This window comes from Quercus robur, chromosome 9 (genome assembly GCF_932294415.1).
Source record: "Quercus robur chromosome 9, dhQueRobu3.1, whole genome shotgun sequence".
Taxonomy (NCBI): domain Eukaryota; kingdom Viridiplantae; phylum Streptophyta; class Magnoliopsida; order Fagales; family Fagaceae; genus Quercus; species Quercus robur.
The window spans coordinates 45,127,268-45,132,782 of NC_065542.1; the positions used below are offsets into that span (position 1 = coordinate 45,127,268).

General features: G+C 32.2%; 1 long non-coding RNA gene across 1 annotated transcript; it reads left to right on the top strand.

The window, feature by feature from the left end:
• Window positions 1–2,696: 2,696 nt before the first annotated feature.
• On the top strand, window positions 2,697–5,262 carry LOC126698630 (uncharacterized). Its single transcript, XR_007646542.1, has 2 exons — window positions 2,697–2,883; window positions 4,801–5,262. It is a non-coding gene; the product is annotated as an uncharacterized LOC126698630 (long non-coding RNA).
• Window positions 5,263–5,515: the final 253 nt, after the last annotated feature.

Consider the following 5,515-nt stretch of genomic DNA (forward strand, 5'->3'; position numbering starts at 1 on the left):
CCACCAGATGCCTGGACTGACAAATGGTTCTGCGCTTCTCTAAACTCTTTCAAAAAGTCTTCTGCTCTCCTATTCAGTCTCTGTGGGTCCTGCAACTTTCCCCCATGCAAAATAGCATTTCGTTGGTTCCATATAACCCAACACTGAACCAGAAACAGTTCTAGTTCCTCCCCTGAAATTCTGCCCCGCAATTCTTCAAGCAGCTGCACCATATCAACTTGACTCGTCGCCCGTTCTGCACTCCAATATTACTACTTGCCCAAACGTCTTGCGCAACCCCACATTCCCATAAACAATGCAGTACCGATTCAGCTACCTGCTTACACAATCCGCATCTATTGTCATCAGTGATCTTTCGGCGAGCCAAATTGTCTCCTGTTGGCAAAATGTCATGGCAGACCCTCCATGCAAATATTTTTATTTTGTTTGGCACTCAGCACTTAAACATATGTTTTAGAGGTATTTTAGAACCAAAAAAAAATTGATCTAAACTAAAAATTTCCTTAAATAATACTGTAGTATAGATAATTTACCTATCATTATTTTAGTAATAAATGAAGATAAAAAAGAAAAGTTATAAGAGTTTAGGGGTCAGACATTACCTAACCACCTGGGAACTCTAAATTTCTTTTGAGGCTTAAAGTTTCAACATTGATTTCGTAATGCATAGACATGGAGTGTACCACATAACTATAGTAACAAACGAAGATAAAAAAGAAAAGTTATAAGAGTTTATGGGTCAGACATTACCTAACCACCTGGGAACTCTAAATTTCTTTTGAGGCCTAAAGTTTCAACATTGATTTCGTAATACGTAGACATGGAGTGGACCACATAACTATAGTAACAAATGAAGATAAAAAAGAAAAGTTATAAGAGTTTATGGCTCAGACATTACCTAACCACCTGGGAACTCTAAATTTCTTTTGAGGCTTAAAGTTTCAACATCACATAACTACTAATTGTCAAATCAAATGTTATCAATGTTGGAACGTCATGCAAGTAAGGAAGCAGTGCGCAAACAGCCTTCCATAGTCCAGTATTATCTTTCATAGTTACTAGAAAAAAGAAAAGAAAAAAGTACTTTGTTTTTGTTGAATTTCTATTTAGTAGTCAATTTTCAATTTAAGTATTTTAAAATTTTCTTTCAAGATTTAGGTCTTGAGATGACTTTCTTAATATTTGAATACGTTGCTTGAGACTTTTCCTAGTGTTAGTATATCAATTTATCAAATATTATACATATACACAATAGGACTGAGGAACTTCACTAATTGAATTGTTAGAAATCAAATCCGTCCTAGACATTTTAAGGCCTAGGGCGAGAATTAAAATGGAGTCTTTTTTATACTTATGTATTAATTAAATTAATATTTATTTAATATTTTTATATTATAATATATTTCATTTAAATTCTATTGTTTTATTTTGTGACAATCTCATTTTCAAATCTAGCCAAGTGTTCATGTTAGTAATATGCTTTATAGTTGTTTCATGGTTTCTAATTTTAGAACTAATTTTTTTTCAATCTCGAGTTCCTTCATTACATAGTTGACTAGTACGTTTAGACTCAAACAACTTGCAATAAAAACAAAATACTTGGTCCATATCTTTTGAATACACTAGCCATTTTCTATCATGCTTCTCCCCATTTGATAATATTCGAGTGTAATGAATAGTAGAAAAATGTCTAGTGTCATCACCTTTAGGAAAATTTATATCATTGTCTCTAATTGGACCTCTTTCTACTAATAAATCTCTTAATTTTGTGTCAATATTTTTCCAATTACCTGGATCATAAATATTTGAAGTAATATAATTTAACATGTCATTATTATTTTCATTTTCTTCTAATTGAACATCATTATGGTGAACTTGTTCATTTGTGATATTTTCATCAGTATTTTCATTTTCTTCTAAATTCTTTTGAAGTTCATTATCAAGATTTGTTGTATTGCAAAATTGAACATCATTGTTATCTTGTAGTTGTATCATTTCATTATCTTCTAACTCTTTTTGGTGAATTTCTTGCTCATTTGTGAAATTTTCATCTAAATTTTGTGTTATATTTTGTTTATTACTAATAACAAATTTATCCATTGATCCTTTTTGAGACTTAATTAATTTTTTTTTTCTTTTTTTAAAGTTTTTCATATCCAAATGCATATTTCCTAGTAGGCATTTCTAATCAAACAATATACTTATAAAGACTAAAATAAAAAATAACTTTCAAGTGTAGAGCAAATGAGAAATAGAACCTGATTTATATAAAAAATATTGTTTTAGTTTCACCAAATAATAACAAGTTTTAAGCAATCTCAACCTACATAAATAAAGATTTATTCATTATATTACCAATAACTAATATATATATATATATATATATATATTTAAACACAAGATTAAAAAAAAAAAAATTAAGCCCAGCCCAACCCAGCCAAGAAGATGCCAAGATGGCCACACTAGTCTTATTAATGACCCACCCACAAAAAAACATAAAACAAATCCTATTACACCTATAACAACAACAACAATAACAACAACAAAAAACTTGAAGGCCCAAACGTGAAACATCCAGCCATAACTCAATATATACAACCCAGTCTTAACAAATCTAAATTAGAGAAAGCCAAGCCTTATAAGTTATACCTCAAAAGTCAAAACCCATTCTGCAGAATCAAAATTCACTCAGCAGCGAAATAATAAAAAGGCAGTTGGCTCGATAGTCCCCACTCCTCAGAGTTTTCAGATCAAAAGTGATCGGATGATTTAGATCAGAGGAAGCTTGAGCCAAGCAGCCACCAACAGTGGAGAGAAAGAATGAGAGAGGCGGAGAGCAAGGGTTGAGAGAAAAAAGCAGAGCAAGAATAAGAAAGAGAAACGGTAAAAATTTTAGGGATTTGAGGGTTTTTATTTGTTTTGATTATTGATTGTTTTGTAGTTAATTTTTTAGACCGGATTTGTAGCTTATCTTGTTGAATTTTGGTTTGTTTAGAGGATAATGATGTTATTTTTGGGATAATTGATTGTATTTAGACCAAAAAAAATTTTGTGCTACCAATGTTTAACCGGGTATAACAGAAATTTTGTTTTTTGGTCAAAATGATGTGCCGGATTTTTCAGATTTATCTAAAACCATTTTTTTTCCCCTTACTATCCCTTCTTTTCTAAAATTTTGGGGCCACCCTTCCACTTGGGGGCCTTAGGCAATTGCCTAATTGCCCTAGTGGAAGGGCCGGCCTTTGTAGAAATAGGTTTGGGGAAAATTTGGAGAAGAGATGAGAAATTCTGTTTTTTGGTCAAAAAGATGTGCCGGATTTTTTAAATTCATCTGAAATCAAAAAAAAATTTCCCCTACTATCTCTTCTTTTCTAAAATTTTGGGGCCACCCTTCTACTTGAGGACCTTAGCCAATTGCCTAATTGGCCTAGTGGAAGGGCTGGCCCTAGTAGAAATAGGTTGGGGAAATTTTGGAGAAGAGATGGAACTTCAATGAGAACCGAATATGATGGATCTTACAACCTAACAGTTACACTACTAAGGAAGAGAATCCTCAATTCCAATGGTTAAGTTAGTAAAAAAAATAAAAATGAAGAGAGTGAAAAATGAGGGTGACATAACAAGAGGGCAAGAGCTTGCTTACTTTGTTGAGTCCAATGAATGTGGATTTATAGAGCACAATGGAAATGTTCTATAACATTAAATGCAATAGAGAATTGTTGCAGTACACTAAATATTGATGTGAAGAATCAATGACCATTTCTTTTAAGGATGACTGTATTGGTTTACCGACCAAAAGGTAGAGATTCATAGGTTGATGACCATATCATCTTGATTTTGGTGATATTATGTTACTCTGTACTTGGCTACTCAACCATTGTGATTGGCCACGGTTCTTGGTCTTTGGTTGACCGTCCGGGCCATCATGCTAGGACATTGTGTTTGTCCATGCTGTTTGCGCATTTTGTATTTTTTTTATCACATAATGTTTTGCCATAGTAATTCCCCGTCTTACACACACCAAATACTTATAATGTTGGTATTTCCTTTTTGTTCATTGCTCCAATTTTCACTGAAATAAATTTGGCTCTTAACTCCTTATCTTGTTAGGATTTCCTTTTCGTTTCAAAAAATGTTAATTTTTTGCCTCACAATATGGTTTGCTGGGTGGTCTTTTGTAATTTTTTGCCTCACAATGTTAATTTTTCCTTCTTGGGTGCTTGTACTTAAAATTGGAGATACATTGGACCTTCTCTTTTTTTTTTTTCTTTTTTTTTTTTTCTAATATATTATTATACATAAAAAATAAAAATAAAAAATAAAAAGTACTTACAATGTAATTTTAATGCCGTAAACTACGTTCATTTGTCCTCTATATATATTAACCTTTTTTTTTTTTTCCAACCATAGCTTTACAAGGAAATTATTCAAATTATCTTAAAAAAAAAAAAAAAAAAGTCCCAATGCGAAGCCGAACCAAACAACCCAAAGCAAAAGAATGAAGTTGTTGGAAGGTTGGAATCCATATAATTTGAGGCCCAAAACTTATACTATGCCAAACCCTCACTTATTCATTCACCTAAATAAATAAAATAAAATAAAATTAAAAATTAAAAAAAAAAAAAAAAACCTCACTCTTTTTGTTTTTGATAGGTAAAAAAAACCTCATTAGTTTTCTTGGGATAAGAAAAATCTTGATTTTGAGTTGTTCACTTGGAGCAAGTCACGTGTAGTTCACACTTCACACACACTCACTGCGGTTTTTGTTTATACTGAAATCTCTAGAGGCCCTTTTTACAGTTATCCAATTTCACGTTGGAAGTTTTTCCCTTTCATTTCATGAAAAAATTTCCGATTACTTTTCTTAAGAAAAGTAGTAGAAAACCCGAATCTCCGAATGAAGAGCAAGGTTGTTTGGCCGCGACCAAATCCGAAAACTCAAGCTCCGCTAACGAGGCCCCACCGCAACTCAAAGTCAAAGAAATCAACGGTCATGATCAAGGACTACCCCAGTCGCCAAGGTTAACCATAAGGCTAATTATGGGTCCAAATCCAATGACTTGCTTATAGTTGCAGAGAAAGGCCAGGTTTTTTATTTTTAATACTTGTGGGTTTGTTTATATATTGATTTGCTTGGTTTGAGGATTTAATTTTAGTGCTTTGTTGGACAAAATTTACTTTGATTTACTGAGAGTTATGGAGAAAATTGGAGATACAGAATTGGGACTACTTTTATTCTTACTTTAGCAGCTTTTATACTTATTTTGGGTTATTGTGAATTTTTGCTTGAACTTCTTTTTGTGTTGGGTGTGTGTTCTTAATGTAAATTAATTAATTAATTAATTAATTTTTTTTTTTTTTTTGAGAATAAACGGCAGAATTTTATTCAATGAAAGAATAAATTTATACAAAAACAAGGCAGCATCAAGGAGAGCCAAAGAAAACTGCACAAGCTACAGAGCTTTCCCAACACCTATCAAAAACAGCAGTTATATGCAAGATTACATCAAGAAAA